Genomic DNA, 22,818 nt, shown 5'->3' with positions numbered 1-22,818 from the left:
AGTCAGGAGTTCTTCAGAGAAATAGAGCCAATAGGAGAAGTCCAGACCCCAGAGAGCCAATGGCATGGATGGTATGTTTCCAGTCTCAGTCTGGCCTGAGAATCAGAAGAGGCAATGGTGTTAGTTCCACCCTGAGTTCAAACCTGAAGGCCCATGTCCAGCTTGAAAACTCTAAGATAGGGATAGAGAAATCTCTCTCACTCAGTTTTTTTTTTTCCCCCGTGTTCAGGCCCTGAATGGATTGGATGAGGCCTACTCACATGGGGGAGGTCAGTCTGCTTTACTCAGTCTGCCAATTCAAATGTTAATCTCATCCAGAAACACCCTGCAAGACACACTCAGAAATTATGTTTAATTAAATATATGGGCACCCTATGCCCAGTCAGAATGACACATAAGATTAATCATCACAATGCGAAATATGGAATATTTAGAAATTGTGAGCAAAATCTGTTCTAGATAGTGGGTTCATTCTTATAACCTCAAAAGAACCTGCAGGGGTTTTTTTTACATTATATATAGGCACATTTTCATCTTTGAGAAAGTGCTGTGATGTTTGATGAGACATGAGATATCATCTTTGCCAAGTTCCCCATCAATTTGCATGGCAGATACTTCATAGAATAATTTCTGCCCAGTGCTGATCACTGAGTCATTGTCAGTTTGATTAGGTAGCTTTCTTTTGACATAAATGCACTTTGGTGACATTTAAAATGGAATGAACGCTATTCTGGGCAAGAGAGCCAAGTAATAAATTTCTTATGCTTTGCAACTCTGAGCCTTCTCAAGGTAGTGTACCTTCAAATTCAAACATATGGGCAGTATAATTTTATATTCTCCAACAATGCATGTTTCATATTCATTTCTTTAATGATTTTGAGTTGGGGGTTGCTTTTAAAACAAACAAAAATATAGTAGAGGGCTCTGTAGTCCTCTGAGTCACACCCGCAGTTAAGTATTTCCACTTACAATGTTAAGCCAATTTTTTAAAACTAAAACTGGTTAGGTTTAAATTGCCATCTGAGGGCAATGTCCTTTATGGCATCAGCACAGTAGCTCCAGAAGGTACAGTAGAACACTGGTGATGCTTGGAGCAGTGCTCCCACAGATAAGAGAATAGGGTTAGGACCCAAACCCCACAATGCTTGCTTCACACATTGGGTTAAGTTAAAACTCTCTAAGCCTTGAATCGTTTTATGTATAAAAGGTACTACCAGATGTCCAAATCACACGAAATGCTTTTACAAAGAAAAGCAAGTATCTTAAAAAACTGTCATTATTATGTAAGAAAACATGATTGAGTAGAGGTGTTTAGGCTACAGAGAGCCTTTCTACAAATGCCTTTCAATCTTGAGTCTCACTATGCTCTAGTGAGACAGAGCTTGTAATAATATAAGCAAACTTAGGGTCAGAAAGGTCATATGATCAGAGTTCCCCGGTGGCTCAGTGGGTTAAGGATCCACCATTGTCACTGGTGTGGCTCAGGTCACTGCTTTGATGCCGGTTTGATCCTTTGCCCAGAAACTTCCTCATGCTGCAAGTGCAGCCAAAAAAAAAAAAAAAAAAAAAAAGAAAGGAGGTCGTAGGACCAGTCTTGGCACAGCCATGACTTGGGCCAAGGTCTAACCTAGGCCCTTGTAATTTTCACTATACCTCTTTAGAAGAAAGTGGATGTGAGTGTACATGTGAATATCTGTTCATGTCTGAGTGTGCAAACATATAACACATGACTATGTGTGTACATATTATGGGTTTGTGTAAACATGTATGCGTGTGTGAGTGTGTATTGTGCATGAGTATTCAATGTGCACATGTGTGTATATTTTTGAATGTGGGGGGGTATGGAGCGTGTGTATATGGTTGCATGTAAGCATGTGTGTATATATGCATATTTGTGTACATATGCACACATATGTGTATGTTTACATGTGTATATGATGCAAGCAGAAGAAGGAAGATGATAGATTATGATTCCAAGTTAGTATAAATTTTTGATAAATTTTCCATATGTTTTATTATTTGAAAAGTATAAAAGGTATCAATGAACAAAAAGTTATGAAAATGTCCCATAGAGTCAATGGAAGGCTTCTTTGGTAATTGGTGCTCTATTCTTTTTAAAAAAGCTACTTCGTTAGATATAAAGTCAAAATATCAGATCTAGAATAAAAATTAGATACGTTGTTGACAAGTGCACCAGAATTGTCTGAGAATCTCGTTAAAACTAAGAAACCTGTGGTTTCCTTCAGCCCTATTGAGTAAAAGTCTCTAGGAGTGGGCCCTATGGCTCTGTATTTTGAAAAATCTTCAAATAAGAAAGGTTCCAACACTCTTGGATTGAAATCTTTTATGGAGGCGATTCCTCATGAAAAATAACACAGTAATCCAACACTCTTGGATTGAAATCTTTTATGGAGGCGATTACTCATGAAAAATAACACAGTAATAGTATTTCTGATATACTTAGGTTCTTTAACTGAGAGTAAAGAGAATGAAAACCCATGGAGGAAAATTGTAAGTTATCCAAGAGCTGCCACATGGAAAACACTAGGCTTACAAAGACTCACTGGTGAATTTTACTAAATATTTAAGGGATAGAAAATTCCATTTTCATTTAAAATTGCCCAGAACATAAAGATGAAACAAAACCTTCTAAAATTTTTTTACAAAGCCAGGGTATTTTCAATATCAAAACTCAACAAAGATAGCACAGAATAGAAAACTGTAGAGTAATAATAGTTACATTTAAAAACAAACATCCTAAATAAAACATTAAGTGGAATCCATCAAGATGCTAAGAGAAAAATAGAAAACAACCAAGTGGGCAATAAGAATGGTTCCATATTATGGAACTTATTAATATAATCCACCACACTAATAGGTTGAAGGAGAAAATTCTTATGAGCATTTTCATAAATACTGATGTCACCTCATAAACTTCAATGTTTGCTCATTATGAAAATCTTAATAAAATTTAGATAGAAATCTACTTAAATGACAGGACTCACACACACACTTCTTCATCAAAACTCCCCCAAAATATATCATGCTTAAATGCTAGAAAAATTTTTATTAATGTCAGAAATAAGATAAGGGGTGCCTATAATCACCATGGATATTGAACATTTTTTCAAAATGCCAGCCAGTACTATTAGGAAAGAGGCGGAATGACTGGAAAATAAAAGTTAAATTATTGTGATTTTAAGACATCAAGGTTGCATATTTGTAAACAATAAGAGACTTGACTGAGAAATTGTTAGGCAATAATATATTTCAGGAGTTCCCGTCGTGGCGCAGTGGTTAACGAATCCGACTAGGAACCATGAGGTTGCGGGTTTGGTCCCTGGCCTTGCTCCGTGGGTTAAGGATCCGGCGTTGCCGTGAGCTGTGGTGTAGGTTGCAGACGCGGCTCGGATCCCGAGTTGCTGTGGCTCTGGCATAGGCTGGCGGCTACAGCTCCTATTCCACCCCTAGCCTGGGAACCTCCATATGCTGCGGGAGCAGCCCAAGAAATAGCAAAAAGACAAAAAAAAAATATATATATATATATATTTCAGCCAAAAAACTGTTTATAAAATTTTATAAACAAAAAAATAGCTTCCCTTTATGTATACAACAATGCATTAGAAGACACAATTGATGAATATATGCTTTCACATCAAATGTAACACATGTAGGAACAAATTTAACTAGAAGTGTGTAAGGATGCATAGGAGGAAAATATTAAAATACAAAAAACTATCAAAGAACATAAAATAGATACGAATAAGTGCAAAAACTATCATCTTGGTTAGAAAAGCTCTCTCTGTCTCTCTACTTTTTTTTTTTTTTTTTTTTTTTTTTTTTTTTTTGCTTTTTAGGGCCACACCTGCAGCATATGGAAGTTCCCAGGCTAGGGGTCTAATCGGAGCTACAGCTGCTGGCCTACACCACAGCTCAGAGCAACGCCAGATCCTTAACCCACTGAGTGAGGCCAGGGATCGAACCTGCATCCTCATGGATCCTAACTGGATATGTTAACTGCTGAGCCATGAAGAGAACTCCAAAGCTCAGTATTTTAAAGATAGAGAATCTCTATGAATTGATACACAAATATAATCCAGTCTCAAATAGAAATAGGATTTCTTTGTTAAACTCAACAAACTGATTCTAACTTTCATATGGATACTCATACAATAATTACCAGGATAAGCACTGTTATAATAAAAAATGTATGACAAATGTGACATAAAGTCATGAAACTAAAGGGAGAAATAGACAATTTAACAATAATAATTGGAGACTTCTACACCTCACTTTCAACAATGGATAAGAAAACTAAAAACTGCTTTACTAAAACTCAAATAAGGAGATAGAAAATATTAACATCACTATAAACAAACTTAGACTTGATAGATATCTATAGAATACTCCACCCATCAAGTGAATAATACACATTCTTCTCAAGTGCACATGGAATATTCTCCAGGATAGCTCATACATTAGGCCATTTTAAAAAAAACCACTTCGATAGAAAAAAATCTTCAATAAATTTAAATATGAAAATAAGGAGTTCTTTCAGATCGCGTCCTCAGAGTTCCCGTCGTGGCGCAGTGGTTAACGAATCCGACTAGGAACCACGAGATTGCAGATTCAATCCCTGGCCTTGCTCAGTGGGTTAAGCATCCGGCGTTGCCATGAGCTGGCGGCTACAGCTCCGATTAGATTAGACCCCCTAGCCGGGGAACCTCCATATGCTGCGAGAGTGGCCCAAGAAATGGCAAAAAGACAAAAAATAAATAAATAAATTTAAATATGAAAATAATATATGTTTTCCAATAACAGGGAAATAAAAATAGGAATCGAAATAGAAGGAAACTTGCGAAATTCACAAATATGTGAAATTTTTTTAAAATGCTCTTAAATAACCAGTGAGTCAAAGAAGAAATCATAAGGAAAAGTGGAAAATACTTTGCAATGAGTGAAACAAAGAAAAATCTTATACCAAAAGCTGTGGTATGAAGCTAACGCAGTGCCTAGAGGAAAACTGATGTTTTTAAATGCCTGTGCAGTTGAACCTTGAACGATGCGGTGGTTAGAGGTGCTGACTCACCATGCAACCAAAAATTTCATGTACAAATTTACAGCTGACTCTACATATCTACCGATCTGCATCCAAATTCAACCAACCCTGGATTGGTTAGTGCCATACTATATATTCAGTGAAAAAAATCTACATGTAAATACACCCATGCAGTTCAAACCCATGTTGTTCAAGGGTCCACTGAATTAGAAAAGAAGAAAGATCTCTGATTACGAATTCAACCCTTCACCTTTATGAACTATAAAAAGAATAACAAACTAAACTCCAAGCAAGCAGGAGATGAAATAATGAAGATTAGGAATAGAAAATAGAAAAATAATAGAGCCAAACAATGAAATTAAAAAGCATAGCTTTTTTAGGAGTTCCTGTCGTGGCTCAGTGGTTAACGAATCCAGCTAGGACCCATGAGGTTGCGGGTTCAATCCCTGGCCTTGCTCAGTGGGTTAAGGATCCGGCATTGCCATGAGCTGTGGTGTAGGTCGCAGACGTGGCTCAGATTCCACGTGGCTGTGGCTGTGGTGTAGGCCGGCAGGTACAGCTCCGATTGGACCCCTAGCCTGGGAGCCTCCATATGCCGCAGGAGCGGCCCAAGAAATGGCAAAAAAAAAAAAAACAAAAAAAACAAACATAGTTCTTTTGAAAGATCAACAAAATGCAAAACATTTTAGCAAGAGTGAAGTTAAAAAAAATGAAGACTGGAATTAGTAAAATCAGGAATTAAAAGAGGAAGTTAAAAGGAGTTCCTGACCTTATAGGCATAAAAAACAATATGAGGGAATACTGTGAACAATTGTATGTCCACGAATTAGGTCATCTTGATGAAATGAATAAATTCCTAGAATTTCATAGAAACACAATCTACCTAAACTGATTCAAGAAAAATAGAGAAAATTGCAATAGATTTATCAAAGTTTATGTGATTGAATTTATAATAAAAAAAATTCCCTAAATGGCCTAGATGGATCCACCGATGAATTCTCCTGAATTTAAAACGAAGGTTTAGCACAAATCTTCACAAACTATTTAAAAAAATAAAAGACTAAGGAACATTTCCCAAATCATTTATGAGGCCAATATTACTCTGATAGCAAAACCCGAAGACTTTACAAGAAAACTACAGGCTAATATCTATTTTGAATATATGTACAAAATTTCTCAACTAACCAAATCACACCCAAACCCAAAAGCGAACCAACAAAAACAGATTATAAGCCCCCGAAGAAACGCAGCCCCATAGACTATGGTCTCAGACCACCCACCAGCTGGCCAACACCAGCCCTGGACTGGCTGGGCCCTGGACTCCTCCATCAGTAGGACACCCTGGACCATGCAATCAGCTGTTTCAGAACCTGGCCCCCACCAGTGTTCTGACACCAGCTCTGGGACCCCTGGGCCCTGTAGCCAGAGAGACCCAAGGGCCAACAATGCTTGCAAGTGGGCCAGCTCTGTCCCTCAGACCTGGCTTCACCCATCAGCGAGTGGACACCAGCCCTGGGACATCCTGGACCCAGACTCTTCCCACCAGTGAACCAGCACTAGCCCTGGGCCCCCACAGGGTTGTGCAGTCAGCTACCTTGTGACTCAGCCCCACCAAGCAGCAGCCAGCAGCCTCCAAGTAAGGCACAGCCTGGCAACCAATTCAACCAGGGATAGCCAAGACTACCAGACCACTCACAGTCGTTAGCCTGCCACAACAGAAGGACCTACACAGCCCCTCTAGGGGGAGTCCCTAGAGCATCTCTGGTGACCGAAGAGCAGGGCACTGCTTGGATACCTAGGATGTGTCGTACGAAAGGCCACTTCTCTGAGGTCAAGAAATACAACCAACCTACCAGATACGTAGGAATAAAAACATCAGGGTAGGCAAAATGACGCAACAGAGGAAAATGTTTTACATAAAGGAACAAGATGAAACCTCAGAGGAAGAACTAAATGAAGTGGAGAAAGCCCATGTCCCTGCGGAAGAGATCAAAGAACTACGAGAGAAGAATGGATGAACAAAATGACAAGTCAGAAGTTTCTTAACAAAGAGTTAGAAAATATAAAGAACACCTAGACTGAAATGAAACATACACTAGAAGGAATCAACGGTAGACTAAACAATACAGAGGAGGGGTCCTGCCTAGCTTATGGGATACGTTTATGTTGCTGCATTGATTGTATTTGGCTGAATGTAAGACCAAGAAGCAAGATCCAAAACCTCCACAAAGGTCATGGCACTTAAGGGCCTTGTCTCCTCATGTAATAAAGAACTTGGAGGTAGGCCCTCCGGGCTGGGGCAGCTGCTCCATGATGTTTCTGTTTTGTGCTCTGCTGTCCTCAGCAAATGGATATAGAATGGTTTCTTACATTTCAGGAAATATAAGATAATTACATAGTTTACAATGCAAGGTGATTGGTGGAGAGCGGAAAGGCGCTCAGTAAAATCAGTCTTCCTGTTGGAAGGAACATAATAAGCCTCCTCAAATGAAAGAAGCACCTTGGTATGGGACGTGAGCTTGAATCCTCCTTTTCACTAACTAGCTGGGAAACGTTAGACAAGAGATTTAAGCACTTGTAACACTGATTTCCTAATTTTTAGAAGGGAGATAGGAGTTTCCACTGTGATGCAATGGGATTGGTGGCGTCTTGGGAGCACTGTGACACAGGTGCAATCCCCGGCCTGGCACAGCGGGTTAAGGATCTTGCATTGCCACAGCTGCGACTGGGGACTTAGGTTGCAGCTGTGTCTCGAATCTGATCCCTGGCCCAGTTACTCCATATGCCACAGGGCAGCCAAAAAAGAAAAATAAATAAATAAAACGCTATATAAATAAAAGAGAACATTTCTACTACCCAGAGAACTCCCTTTAAAAAAAAGTGGAGATAATAATAGTTGCCTCGGAAGATTGTTCTGGATATCACATCTAAATCTCCAGGAAGGGCATCTGATATGCAGGAGGCCACTATCTATCACTGTGGATTTTCCTAATTCACAAACTTTTGGTTTTTAATAGTAGGTCGCTCTGGTTCCTGTAGAAATGGCACACATTAGTTGTTTTGCTTCTTAGGAGTTGTGTGCTAAAAGCCTTCCATTCTGTTTTTAAAACAATATAGCTATTGGAGTTCCCAGTTCCTGTTGTGGCTCAGCAGAAACGAATCTGACTAGCATCCATGAGGACGCAGGTTCGATCTCTGGCCTTGCTCAGGGGGTTAAGGGTCCAGTGTTGCCATGAGCTATGGTGTAGATCGCAGATGAGGCTCGGATCCTGCATTGCCATGGCTGTGGTGTAGGCCGGCAGCTACAGCTCCAATGCGACCCCTAGCCTGGGAACCTCCATATGCCGCAGGGGTGGCCCTAAAAAGACCAAAAAATAAAATAAAATAAATAAAATAAAATAATAAAGTATAATAAAATAAAATAAAACAATACAGCTATGAAAAAATAATATATTCTGTTGACCTGACTGTGGGTGTGCCACTGGAAGGTATTTCCGTACTCCTCAGGCACAGTTAGTTAATTTACTGAGTTATTAAAGATCCATCCATCATTTTACAGAGATTTAAATTTCACCAAGGAAACTGATGTGCCAATGAGGGCATTCATATATTGTGATGTTTGGAGCAGAGATTAAACAATTTTCGGGTGGATCTTTGATGCCAATGAGGAGAGAAAAGTCTTGTGCCTTCTTTTTCCTGATAGCTACCTTTCCAAGCTGGACAGTAACAGGCTGTGTGGTGAACTCACTACTTTAAAAAACAAACAAACAAACAAAGAAAAAACACCTGCATAGGCCTCAGGGTTGCAACTGCATGGCCAGAGACAGGCCTGGCAAGCCACCACCACAGTCCTTTCTTGAGGCCACAATAACAAATTCCTAGAAGTCAAAAATATGGAGCTATGAAATAGACACACTGTACTTTTTTTTTTTAACCTGCTTTGGACATTTTACCTTTCCTACATGCTCAGACTTGTGTATAACCAACAGCCAGGAACAGTAACTTAGTAACTTTGGAAACTGTTCACCAAAGAGGAGTGTTTATTAAAATAACCATTACTGATTTTCATTGAAAAAGCAAGCCCCATGCTGACAGTGCCTAATCTGTATTTAATCTGGATAATTTGCTTAGGTGCTTGGAATCAGTTTGCAAAGCTCCTTGAAACAGATGTTTTGTTACTATAAAAAAGAGTGGATATTAAGGGAATATTAAAAATAAGAACTGGCAATGCATATATTTCTCCTGGTAGCTTTACCATTTAACAGGATGACAAATATTTACAGTCCACACTGATGGAAATTTTCAGAATTAAAAAAATACATAGAACAGAGAACCATTGGAATATAGACTGACCCGATTATTCATTTGGTGAAATTCAACTCTATGATGGCAGGGAATGAACCTGTCTTTTTCAATACTCCCTCCTTGTTGCCTGGCCCAGTGCCTGGCACATGGTAGGCAGGGCTCGATAAATATGTATTACCTGAATGAATAACCTTATCTTGGTGGAGGAATATGCCAGATCCTACTGTTGGGGTGTTTTGACTTCTCTATAAAGAAAAAATCATGTTTATCATCAATAAACACCTGATTAGGAATAGCCACATGAATGCATTTTTTTTTTTTTTCCTTCTAGAGGCTTCATTCTTAACTCTTCTGTCTTGGCAGAGAAGAATTCTTATTAATTTCTCCTCTTCAGATATTCCGTAAGACAATCTAAAGCATTTTTCAATATCGTTTCTTACCTAAATATATGTTTTAAAATATAAATAAATTAATGAACAACATTTAACCAGTCTCTCTTCTAATCTGTCATCACTGCAGCAGATAATCATATTGTTGGACTACATTATTTTTCAATAGACGCAGAATTCTGCCAAATAAGATACGGACAGGTGTGAATGATGTAACAGTCTGTGATGAGAGCACTGATAGAATTTACGACAAAACATAACAGCACAAAAGAAGGGTTATGTAATTATGAACACGGTTGGTGGGGTGGCGGTGGAGAAAAGGCTCGTTAGATGTTCACTATGGGGATAAGTAGGGCAGCCGACTCGGAGTTGGAGTTTTAGTATTTCACCCGAGGGGTTAATTACTTATGCAAGGAAGGAGAAGCAGCAGGACCGATCAGAAGTCCAGTTGTGACACAGGTCTAGAAAGATACCACCAGGACCTCGGGAGCTGAGATGGGTTAAGAGGGCTGTGAGTCGTCCCCTCTTGGGCCAAAATGTCCATGTCTTTATGCTCCTGCATTGGTCAGGAGGTGTGAGTTACCCCTGGGAAGGGGTGTGACCTTGGGCCAGGCACCTCTCTGTCCTTGAGGCAGTCCTTCAAAGATCTGCCGTGATGAGGACTGTCCACTGATAGAATTCCCAGCAGCTGAGGCAAGAAGTCCTTCCATGAAGAGGGAGCTGGGTGGTACATCGTAGCCGACAAGGAAGAGTAAAATAGCTTTCCATGTTTAGAAACCAGCAAGTGATACTTATTATGATCTTTTTACTGGGGCATAAGGTTGTGGTGTTAGACTGATGGCAAAGGTGATGGTGGAGAGATACGTAGAAGGCGGATCCTGATGATAAGTTATGCTGTCTGAACAAGCTAGAGGGACAGGCACATGTAAATGCCCCAAACAAGAATATATTTTTCATGTGTCAGGGTAAGAAAGAAGGTCTGTTTAGGCAAAAGATGATGACATGAACACAGTGGCAGCGGGGCGAGAGGAGAAGCAATGGAAGCAAGACAACATAGCAGGGGTTGGAAAACAGGTGGAAGTAAAGGACGATGGTGAGTAATTGAATGCATGCGGGGTTTTTTTGGGGGGGGGATTGATAAGGAGAAAGGAGTTATTGAGAATGATACATGTTTTCTAACTGGGACCTTCAAGCAGTTCTGGTTCTATAAACCAAGACAGGCAAGAGGGGAAGAAGCTATCTGAGTAGGGGTTAAAGGAGACAATGAGCTTAGGTATAGACAGGTGGACTTGAAGTTGTCTGTTATAAGCTGAAGTTATCCAGGGGAGCTGTTCGGTAGGCAGATGAATGTGAGGTCTAGAAACAGAAGAGAGAAGAGCTGAAGTTTGGACATTTGGGATTCTTAGCACATAGATGATAATCGAGGCTGTGGTGCCATAGAAGAAAGAAGATTTGAGGGTGGAGATTTTTTTTTTTTTTTTTTTGTCTTTTTGCCTTTACTAGGGCCGCTCCCGCGGCATATGGAGGTTCCCAGGCTCGGGGTCTAATTGGAGCTGTAGCCGCTGGCCTACACCACAGCCACAGCAACGCGGGATCCGAGCCACATCTGTGACCCATACCACAGCTCACGGCAACACCAGATCCTTAACCTACTGAGCAAGGCCAGGGATCGAACCCACAACCTCATGGTTCCTAGTCAGATTCGTTAACCACTCCGCCACGACAGGAACTCCTGAGGGTTGAGAATTTAAGGGAAGAACCCCAACTTCACAGAGGATGGCAAGGACTAAGCCTGTCAGAGAGAAGTTGAAAGTGGATAGCAAGACAATGAATGCAAGCAAAAGAGTTGGTTCTTGGAGTATAATAAACGAGGTAGACGGCAGCCTAGCGGTGCACTTGGCCTTGCTTCCAAGTCCCCTGGGGTCATGTGGGAGGCCCAGATAGATGCTAGGTACATGGTAGGTTCCATTGCTCCATAGCCGGGAAACCTGAGACAAGGACTCTGCACATTTTGAGCCAGGAGCAAACATTGTAGCAAAAGCAGCAAAACGGCGGGTGACATTTCCCCAGGGAGCGAGCAGGTTCGCAGGAGTCATGCTGCCGTCGCCTGGACCTACACAGTTGCCTATGAGACGAGCCAGGGAAAAGGGCTTAGTATCAGGAGCCCCCCAAGCCTGGCAGTTTGGTGCTGTCATCGAGGACTTTCGGGGCTGGTCGGGGCTGGTGGTGAGCAGCCGCTCCCTGAAAGGCTGTGATTCCCTTCGACCGTCACACACACACAAGCAGGGAGGCAGCATATGCATCTACGCCCCGTTTAGGAAGGAGAAAATTGCCCTCGAAGAAGGAAAACCAGCTTTCCTTCTCTAGCGTATGAAAAGGCCGGGGCTGAAAGCCAATTCTTCTGACTTCTGTATATGCTTTTCTCGGTACTTAAAATGATAAGCGGAACTCACAGTTAGGAAGTCAAGTGTGTGCCCCAGCTCGGCGCAGGATTTTTCTATCGTTTGGAATTCAGTTCACTCCAGGGAAAGTTCCTAGCAAGCGATCGATCGTCCCAAAGCCACCTGAGAGTCCTGGTGGGGGTCATGCTCAAGGTTAACAAGAGGTGAGACCAAAAGGAAGACGTGCTCCTAACTTGTGCATACCTGCGCTTTCAATTTCCCAGAGCTTCCTCTGCTGATTTCCGGTAATTGTCCAAAGTCACACCACATCGTTTCTCGCTGAATGCAATTAACGATTTAATGAAACTTGGATTCATTAACGTGTGTAGATTTTTACACAGTCACCTTGCTGAAGCCTGCAGAGTGTGCCCTAATGACCCATGAAGAAGCCACACATATAGTCTTAAAATTCTACAGTGAGGTTTTAAAACAAACGCTGCAGTAAAAGCAGTGGCTGGGCAGAAATATGTCATCTTGTGCTCTTTTAAAAGCTGCTTCATTTTTTTAATGGAAAGTGAAATTTAGCTGACAGTCATCTCTTTGCTGCTGCTGCATTGGAATAAGTAGATTTAAAGGCATGGGTTTTGTGAAGAAAGGAATAAAATAGAATTTCTAAGAACCCACAGAGAACTGAGGATTCGATGGTGAATATTGGTGGAGATGTTTGATGATTGACTTCTTTCATTGCTCTAACAATGTCGGTAATGATGGTCGGGGGTGATGCAGGAGTAGTTTAGTTAGAATGGAAATATCTTGCTTGAAAAGGAGGTCATAGGGGATCTATGAAAAAAAAAAATGAAGTTACACAGAACCCTCTGTGTTGGAACTGATGTCTGATTGGGTGAAGACAGAGGCTAAATCCTGCAGATCAGATGGATCCCCTGATCTAGACTAGGGGAGATTCCCAAACTAGGCTATAGAAGAAGTCTTGGAAAGCAGGTTGACCATCACAAGAGTCAGGTATGAGAACCCAGGGAGGCGAGAGTCAGCATCAAGCTGGCGCCATGGTGGGCAGGTAGTACTGGGCTTGGTCACAAAAGATGAAAACTCATGAAAAGAGCCAATGCATGAGCTTGCAGCAGGGCGCTTATGAAGGCTTACTTAATGTTCAGCTATTGGCTCTATGCCTTAAGGAGGAATGGGCTGTGTGTGGAGCATGAATAGTCCCACATCTGTGAACTGGAAGAATTCAGCCAGAGCTGATGGTCAATTTTTTTTTTTTTGTCTTTTTTAGGGCCACACCTGTGGCATATGGAGGTGCCCAGGCTAGGAGTCGAATTGGAGAAATAGCTGCCGGCCTATGCCAGAGCCACAGCAATGCCAGATCCAAGCCATGTCTATGAACTACACCACAGCTCACGGCAACGCTGGATCCTTAACCCACTGAGCAAGTCCAGGGATCAAACCTGCATCCTCAGGGATACTAGTCAGATTCGTTTCCGCTGAGCCACGACAGGAACTCCATCACTTCTGAGTCCTTTTCTAATATGACCTCTCATCAGCTTTTGCCACTTCAGACTGGTACCTCTTTCTTGAAATACCACTTTATTGCACCACTTTATTTCTTGGCTGTCCCCTCACCTCTCCAGCTGCTCCTTTTCTGTTTCCTTTACTGGCTTATCTTCCCACTCTGCTTTGCTTCTAAATATCAGTGGTTCTCGAAGCTCTATAATTAGCTGCTTCTTATTCTCTACTTATTCTCTGTGCTGGTCTCATGGCTTCAGTACCATTGACAGATAGTTGATTACTATGTGTATACATTAGAATACATATGTATTCAATTCAAATATGTCTTGAGATTTAACCCAGTGTTTCTAACATTTGCTTTGAAAAATTGAATCGTGTGTTTATTCTTTTTAAAAGAAAGATAATTTGTACAGATGCACAAGCACTTGCTATAATTATTCTTATTATGACTTCTTTTAAAGATATAAATCCTGCATGTATTCCTTATAATTAAAGCTAAAATGACATTTCAAATTAAATGTAATAAAAACTATAAAATCACAGCACAATTTGACAGATCAGGTAGTTTTTTTTTATAAACTGAGTTACTTCCTTCATCGTGGGTTTTTTTGAATTGGGCATATGCCTATACTATGTACTCTGGGATGATTCAATTCCCATAACACTTCTCTCTTTAAACTATGGTGAAACTTTAAAAAATATCTATATCACAGACTGCCATGACATCATTTGGCCTTCACTTGGCTTTGAATGCATCATTTATTATATAATTCCATTCCATGAGATAATAAATATGCCTATTTATTTTTATAAATTTTTACCATCACAGTGGAATATAGTGAAGTAGAAAAAAAGAAAAGATCTGTAAGAATATGTCTGTGAACCCCACTTTGAGATATAGCACCTCACTTTCAAGTTTCATGGGAAAGTTAGATTGGAAATGTCTAAATTAGACTCATCATTTTCTTCTACCTCAACCATCTCCTTCTCCTGTGGTCGCCATCTCAGCAGTGGGTACCACCTGATTTATCTGGTACTACAGGTAATAGAACAGGTGGATCCTTGACCCTATGCTTCTCGCTGTCATCTATAGGGAATAAAACATTAAGTTTTGCCGAGCCTGCCTTCAAACATCTCTAGAATTTGTCTGACTACTGTTGCCCATTTCGTGCCATCAACATAGCTAACCTTACAATAGTTGTTTTGGTACAACTAACTACCTTCTGTCTGGTTTTCTTGTTTATCGAACGCTAGGATGGTAAATCGGGTCTTGAACCAAGATCGTACTCAAAATTTGTAGGCTTGGTGTTTTGGCACTTACTTTTTAGGATTTTTATTGACTAAGTAAGTCATGGAAAATACACTTCTTGGACTTTGCAAGCCAATGAACTTTTTTTTTTTTTTTTTTTTTTTTTTTTTTTTAGGGCTGTACCTGTGGCATATGGAGTTTCCCAGGCTAGGGGTCAAATCAGAGCTCTAGCCTGCTGGCCTACACCACAGCCTCAGCAATGCCAGATCCGAGCCACATCTGCAACCTACACCACAGCTCACGCTGGATCCTTAATCCACTGAGCCAGGCCAGGGATGGAACCTGCGTCCTCATGGGTACTAGTCAGATTCGTTTCCACTGAGCCACAATGGGAACTCCAAATGAACTTCTTTTTAAATATTTTTTTATTATGGTTGATTTACAGTGTTCTGTCAATGAACTCTTGGTTGATTTGCTATTGCTTTTTAGTTTATTCACAATTGGCTTCACCCCCATGACCAAAGTACAAAGGAAACTACCATAGATTATCCCAGGGTACTATTTGGGTTACTTATTTCATAGTTGAAAAGATTTGAGCAAATGGACTTGTTTAAGCCGAAGAGATTACTCCTATGATGGAGAAATGATAGTCCTAAATTAGTAGGCCCTAAGGTACATAAAGGTCATCTTATTTTTTCTTCTCTGTGTTTAGATGCAGTCTTCTTTTACTGGAGGAGATGGGGACAGGTATAGTGGGGATGGAAGAAGGCTTGAGAGAATGGATTAGGAAATCCATCCGATTCCATCTGAGAACCTCCTTGCTTTCTTCATGCTGTTCACCCGCTCTTTCACGTGGCATAGTCTCTAGGTTACAGAGGACGCTCAAATATTTGAATGAATGAATTCTCAGCGCATCCCTGCCCATTTATGCCCCACTGGCCCTGGAAACCGGTGAAAGACAAAATCGTAAAGGCTTAGAATGTTAGAGATGGTGTAGACTTCCAGGAGCATCAAGTGCAGGAGTTTTCACACTGTGTTAATGGGCTTGGCGAGGTCTGGATTTCTTTTTCTGCTCTTCAACCAGAGCAGAAACGCCTCCGTTTATTTTACATACCGGGGTTCCTCATAAGATGTTGGGGGGGGGAAGGAATATTTTTAATGTTAAAAATAAAATAAAAGTGGAGCTTTTTCTTTTTTCCAGATCAGTTTGGTCCAAGCCCATCATTTGGCAGATGAGGATACTGAGGCCCAGGAGGAGGCCCGTGTTTTATCAAGGACCCATATTTTATCAAACTGGGTTCCAAAGTCTAACCTCCCACCTCCAGAACACAGAGGAGGAAGATTCCAGGATTTTGGAAACTTGTTGCGTTACAATTTCTTACTCTACTTTTGCTATAGTATCTATGGTGGTAGGAATTTTTCAGAGTGATAATAACAGCAAATTCTAGAATGTCTGAATTGGAAGAGATGTCGAGGTAATCTGTTTCAAAAGTTTTTATACTTTTAGGCAGAAATAATATTCGTCACTCAGATGAAATATCACATGGAAGCCTATTGTTTCAACGTTCTTTCAATATTCAGTAGACTTTTGTTGGACACTGTTCTAAGGTCTGTGGATACAGCAGTAAACAAGACATGTTGTTTACTTCCATGAAGGTCACATTCTGTTGTGCATGGAGGAGAGAGTTATTAAACAACTAAACTAATAAACAAACAATGTAACCTGACAGAGGAAATAGGGGTAGACTTTAGTAATAAACCAGTCATTTGAAGTAAATCAAGGATGAACGTCCGATACGGTGAAATTGGTATGTGGTTTCCAAATTGTTGCATTGCTTCTATATTTCATCATGTTAACAGGAAAATACCAGAGTTCCAAGTTGTGTGTTGCTAAGTGGTGTTAAAGAGGAAGGAATAGCTGGGCAAAGCATCTCTTTCTTATGAGGAAAAATATGCCAGATTAAAACTTATATGTAGCTTCTTCAGTTGGCTTAAACCAGTAGTTATGTATATTGTGATAGGTGATAGAAAGCAAACAAAGAAAGTGCTATGCTAGGGGACCCCAGCGCTGTGGCTCTTTATAAAACCAGTAAGGGACAGTGCCCCATGCCTGGGTGTATGGTTTGGCACTGCACACAGTTGCTCAGCTGAGGGGGCAAGTGAGGGCTAGCAGTTCAAACTCTGCTGGCCAGGCCGAGTGCCCTGGGTTGGGTGGAATTTGCTTTGAGTTAGGGCCACATTTTGCTTCCCCTAGAGGTCCTACCTGTTCTTCAAGACCTTCGCCGGCAGGGATGAGCCCACCCCAGAGGGGACTTTGTTTTAATTTGCACAGACTGCATAAGGAAGCGGCAACACTGATCAGGAAAGGTCTCTCTGAAGAGGTGACATCTGAGACTTGACTTGAAGGGTAATAAGGAGTCCATATGTAGAGCTGTACTTGAGGTGGAAAGAACAGCAAGACCGGCCTGGTTGCTGCTTAGGGGGGGCGTTTGGCTGGTATATTGAGGAACAGTAAATAGACGAAAGTGACTAGAACAGCAACTCTAAGGGGGGAAGAAGAAAAGTGAGGAAATTAGAGAAGTGATGAAGGCCAGCGTGTGCAAAACTTTCCAAGCCATTGCAGACTTTGCCTTTTCTTTTGAGTCAGGATATTACTGGAGGTTTATAGTCATACCTTCTCTGATTAAAGTGCCTAACCCCGGTGGTGTGCTGTTGAATGTTTAACAAACAACTCTCTGGTTGCTTATTTCTGTGATGTAAATCCCCCCCCATGGCTGATTGCACATCACTGAATGTGGAGTTGAGAAGACCTGTTAACAACTGGCTTGGAGTAGTGTAAGCCAGTGGTGCATCTGATTTTGCATATGTAAAACCTGCAGAGATCAGTATGGTCAGACCAAGGAGGAGTTAGTTTACCAAGCTAAAGAGTATAGACTTCATCCTACAGGCACAAGAAGCGTATGGTGAATTTTACGCAGAGATAGCATGGCTAAATTTGTGTTTTAGCCAGGGGCTTTGAGGAGAATATTGATACAACCCAAACACATGAGTTAGTGACAGCATGGAAATCTGAACCCAGTGTTTCCAAATATCTCTTTTGATAAAGCACCAATAAACGGGAAATAGAGAAGATACGCTTTCTTGATTTGGAGATGTCTAACAGTGCAGTAGTAAAATGACTTGTGGGAGGGTGGCACTGGCAACACAAAAGCATGCTTCTTGTCAACAGTCCAATAAAAATGTCACTATTGAAAATAGGTGACTCTAAAAAGCTGAATCATTTCCAAGAATTTTGAAACAGTGGAGAAGTTGGAATTAAAACAGAATTACTAACTGTACCTCTTTGTCTCCTTCTAGAAGGATAAACAAATGGCTGAGGCTTGCCACTTATGATATAGCTCCATTAATAAACTACTTAAGTTCAACACTAAAATATCCCTTAATTGCAAAAGGCTTAATCATGTATAATCAACCCGGCAGAGGAAATAGAGGTAGACTTTAGCAATAAACTAATCATTTGAAGTACATCGAGAATGAAAGTCAGACTCTCGTTAATTTATTGAAAATACTATGTGATTTCCAAATTATTTTACTACGTCTATATGTCATGCTAACAATTAAATACCAAGGTTCCAAGTTGTGTGTTGCTAAGTGGTGTTAAAGAATGAGAAATGTTTGGATAAAATGTTGGGTTCTTTCTCATGGGGAAAAATATGCGAGTTAAAAAATTATACATGGTTTCTTCAGTTGGCTTAAACCAGTATCAAGAGGCATCTTAAACAAGGTGAAATTTGTCATTTTTCTTGGAATACAACCAAGAAGAACTAATTAGCAGGAAAAGTTTTCCCCTGCAGGCTGCAAAATTAGTCCTGAGGTCAAAATAAATGATAATGAGAAAGTTGGGTTATTAAGTCTAAGCATAGTTTCCAAAGGATACATATAAAAGGTCACTGAATAGAATATTATCATAGGGAAGTTTTCAAGCTTGCAGATTGAGATTTAGTTAATATAAGTTGCTGAATTTTAACAGATTTGCATCATATACATTTCTTTCATGTCCACTGAATCATTAAATTAGAAAATATAAGCTCCCAAGATATTTTAATATGACTGTTGAATTCAAAATGTTCTGGAGTCTTAATTTTTCAACAGCAAACTGTGGGTTTATCTTCTCAAGAAACTACTCGGGTTTAAATAGAATTGGAGCACTTCCTGTATTTTTATTCCGTGAGAATGAAACATAATTCTTGCTGCCTTCCCTTTGATTTTCATTCATATATTCCACAAATATTTATTGAGCATCTTTTCTGTGCCAAACACTGTGGGAGGCACTCAATGTATCCATTAAGGATGTAGCTTAGTAGGGAAAATAAAATATATTTTTTCAATTTGCATATCACAAGATGGAATGTTACCAGTATCATGTAAGAAGCACAAATATAATGTTCTGTGATCTCAGAGGAGGAAGACATCACTTTGGGACAAAACGAAGGCTTCTATAGGTTAGGATTAGAATACATGTAAACAAATGGTGGGAGGACATTCCAGGTGGAAGGAATAAATCTTTTGAACAAAGACTTGGAGCTGGAGAAGTACAGAACGCATATGAGGAGACTGTAATTCCATGAGGCTGGATTCTGGGATGCTTATCAAGGAGAGTAATGGGAAATGGAGTCAAAATAGGTTTTTGAACTAGAACTAATTCATTAATCAACAACTATTTATTGAGCACCCCTTGTGTGCCAAGAACTGGTCTCGACAGTGGTGATGGAAGAATGGACAAGACCGTCTTTAATCTCATATAATGTTGCAAAATCCCTTGGGTACTAAATATAGAATTTTGATAGTCTGCAGGCAAGGATATTATCAAAAGTAGTACGGCAAGGAGTTCCCGTCCTGGCACAGCAGAAACGAATCCGACTAGGAACCATGAGGTTGCGGGTTCAGTCCCTGGCCTCGCTCAGTGGGTTGAAGATCCGGCGTTGCTGTGAGCTGTGGTGTAGGTCGCAGACATGGCTCGGATCCTGCATTGCTGTGGCTGTGGCATAGGCTGGCAGCTATAGCTTCGACTGGACCCCTAGCCTGGGAACCTCCATATGCCGCAGGTGCGGCCCTAAAAAGACAAAAGAAAAAAAAAATAGTATGGCAGCAACATGATCATAGCTTTTCAGAAAAAAAAAAATTTTTTTTTCAAAGCTACTATCTCTAGTAGAAGCTGCTAGAAAACCTGTGCTATTCCAGAACACTTGCAGACAGTAAAACAACTGGAATAATAAACAAACTTTGTAAGTAATATCACATTTTAAAGAATACATTTCACACCTGTTATCTTATTTCTTCCTTTTATCAACCCCATAACCTCAGTTATCATCAATATTATTATTATTTCCATGTGCTAGATGAGGTCTAGAGACTGACTTGCTGATGAGCATACAGCTTAAAGTGTGTGAGGCAGGATTTGCAAACATTCTATCATTTCAAATCCCCTGGGATTTTTTTTTTTTTTTTTTGCCATTTCTAGGGCCGCTCCCGCGGCATATGGAGGTTCCCAGGGGTAGGGGTTGAATCAGAGCTGTAGGCTCTGGCCCACGCCAGAGCCACAGCAACGCGGGATCCGAGCTGCGTCTGCAACCTACACCACAGCTCATGGCAACGCCGGATCGTTAACCCACTGAGCAAGGGCAGGGACCGAACCTGCAACCTCATGGTTCCTAGTTGGATTCGTTAACCACTGCGCCATGACGGGAACTCCCCCCTGGGATTTTTCTGGTCTTCAGCCTCTGTAGAACCAAAGGTTCCCAAAACACTTCCTGTGCATATTTTTTTTTTCCTATATAATGTCCCATTACTCCAACAGTAGATGCATGAAACACTAAAAAGATGATTATGGGCACAGATTTCTGAAAGCCTTTTCCACTGTCCATTTTGATTAGAATTAAAAACAATATTATGGAAATCATGTGAACACATCACAAGGCTGGATCACAGTTGCTTTACAAACACTGATTGCTGACTTCTGGTGGGGTTAGGTGAATACTGTTTTCCAACACTTCAGCATTGATATGTGTGTCTGCCCAAATCCCTTGTGGGTATTTTTTTTTCCTCACCCTGAATATCGCCCATATTGATTTAATAGACCTTTCACTAAGGTGACTTCTTGCGAAGGCTACAGCAACATTTATCTTTCACGGACTGCAAGAATGGCATTTCCCTTGAGAGGAGTTCTCTTGATGATTTATTAGGGCTTTATCCCAGGGGTGCTGAGGTGGTAGGAGACCACAAAGGGAGAGCCAGGGTTTGGATGCCCTTTTGGAAAGTTTGAAAGATAGCAGCAAACTGTTCCTAAATTCTTCTTGCTGAGCCAACAGCTGCATTGAATGATACTGAAGTTTCTAGGCAATTGTACAACAGTTCCATTAAAGAGGTCTTTTGGCACCACACAGGTAAATCCATCTGTAACAAATATTCTCCACATGGCTCCAATAGCCACTATGGAGAGCCATGCCATACCACTCAGATGCACGATCTTGTTGAATTCTCATAACCATTTTAGGAGAGAACTGATATTAGCCCCCTGTATTGTTGATGTGGACTCTTGCTAAACACACCCCGTGCCTTTGCACAAGCTGCTTCCTGTTCTGGAAATGACCTACTCCACCTTGTCTGTCTACCGAACTCAAATGTTGAAACCAGGTTAAGTGTTCCCTACTCTGTGGCTCTTTTTCTTCTTGTATACTCTCTAAATCATTCTTTTCACAGTATGGAGGGCCAGCCTGTGCTTGGTCCCATGATAGGAATTTTGGATACAATAGAGCCGTAAAGCAGATAAAAAGAGAGTCCTGTTCTTATTGAGATTTTTTTTTTTTTTTTTTTGTCATGAAGGGAGAGATAATAGACAAGCGAAAAATGTAAGGATTTCAGATTTTGACATGTGCCATTAAGAAAAGAATACAGGGTGATGTTATAGAGAATGAGGATGCAGGTTGTGACTGCTGGTCAGTGATGCCTCCCTCTGCCTCTGTCTCACTACCTTTCACGTGTGTTGTTATAGTCCCTGAACTTGAATGCACCTGTTGGTTTCCTCGTCTTCTCTCGCTAGGAGTCTGTAGACTTCCTATCTGGGAAGCTTCCCATCTCTGAGTCCACTGGTGCAGAGGAAGCCATTCAAAAATATTGGTTGAATTGACGTGAAGAAACTTAGGCCATGAACCCTGAAGTGACTCGCCCACATTTCTACTACTAAAAACCTAGAGATCACAATTGGAACCCGATCATTCTGACTCCAGGTGCAGCGTCCTTTTCCCCATTATGACAACCTTCTTTCCCTGTGCTTTTCACGACCCCTAAGCCCCTACGTGATCTGTCCGACTACCACACTCATCTCCTACCTCTTACATCATCTCCTACTCTCCCCTCACTCTGCTCCAGTCCCCCAGCCTCTTTGTTGTTCCTTGAGCAGAACCTGGATGCTCCCACCTCGGGGCCTTCTACCTGTTTTCTTTGCCTGCAGTGCCCTTTCCCCAGTGTTCTTTCCCCACATATCTTCTTGGCCAACACCCTTGCCTCCTTCATGGTATTTGAAAAAATACCACCTTCCCAGTGAGGGCCACCCTATATTCCCTATTTAAATTTCCAGCTTGCTCCCTCAGCACTTTTTTTTTTTTTTTTTTTTTTGTCTTTTTGCCATTTCTCGGGCCACTCCCGAGGCATATGGAGGTTCCCAGGCTTGGGGTCCAATCGGAGCTGTAGCCACCAGCCTACGCCAGAGCCACAGCAACGCGGGATCCGAGCCGCATCTGCAACCTACACCACAGCTCACGGCAATGCTGGATCGTTAACCCACTGAGCAAGGGCAGGGACCGAACCCGCCACCTCATGGTTCCTAGTCGGATTCGTTAACCACTGCGC

The sequence above is a fragment of the Sus scrofa genome, chromosome X, assembly GCF_000003025.6.
Source record: "Sus scrofa isolate TJ Tabasco breed Duroc chromosome X, Sscrofa11.1, whole genome shotgun sequence".
Lineage (NCBI taxonomy): Eukaryota > Metazoa > Chordata > Mammalia > Artiodactyla > Suidae > Sus > Sus scrofa.
The sequence above is the reverse complement of the archived record's forward strand: the minus strand, read 5'-3'. Positions refer to the sequence as shown.